This window comes from Psammomys obesus, unplaced genomic scaffold (genome assembly GCF_907164565.1).
Source record: "Psammomys obesus unplaced genomic scaffold, mPsaObe1.curated_primary_1811, whole genome shotgun sequence".
NCBI classification, from domain to species: domain Eukaryota; kingdom Metazoa; phylum Chordata; class Mammalia; order Rodentia; family Muridae; genus Psammomys; species Psammomys obesus.
The window spans coordinates 2,495,370-2,495,926 of record NW_026585626.1 but is presented as its reverse complement, the minus strand read 5'-3'; positions in this window follow the sequence as shown (position 1 = coordinate 2,495,926).

Here is a 557-nt window from a genome sequence, read left to right as displayed (position 1 = left end):
CTTCTTCTTCTTCTTCTTCTTCTTCTTCTTCTTCTTCTTCTTCTTCTTCTTCTTCTTCTTCTTCTTCTTCTTCTTCTGCTCCTCCTTTTCCTTCTCCTTCTTCATTTCATCCTCCTCCCCTCTTCTTCTTAAGATTTATTTATTTTTATTTTATGCGCATTGGTGTTTTGCCTGCATGTGTGTATGGGTAGAAGGTGTGAGGGTGCCAGATCCCCTGGAACTGGAGATAGGGAGCGTTGTGAACTGCTGTGTGGGTGCTGGGATTTGAACCTGGTTCTCTGGAAGGGCAGCCAGTATTCTCAACTAGTGAGCCATCTCTCCAGCCCTTTCAATCATTCTTTTAGGCCTTGGCTTGTCTGCTCTAAGGCCTATGTATTTAGTTAGGGTTTTATTGCTGTGAACAGACACCATGACCAAGGCAACGCTTATAAAGAAAAGCATTTAATTGGGGCTGGCCTACAGTTTCAGAGGCTCATTCTGTTATCATCACTGCAGAAAGCCTGGCAGCCTGCAGGCAGACAAATTGCTGGAGTTCTATGTCTTTGATCCACAGTCAG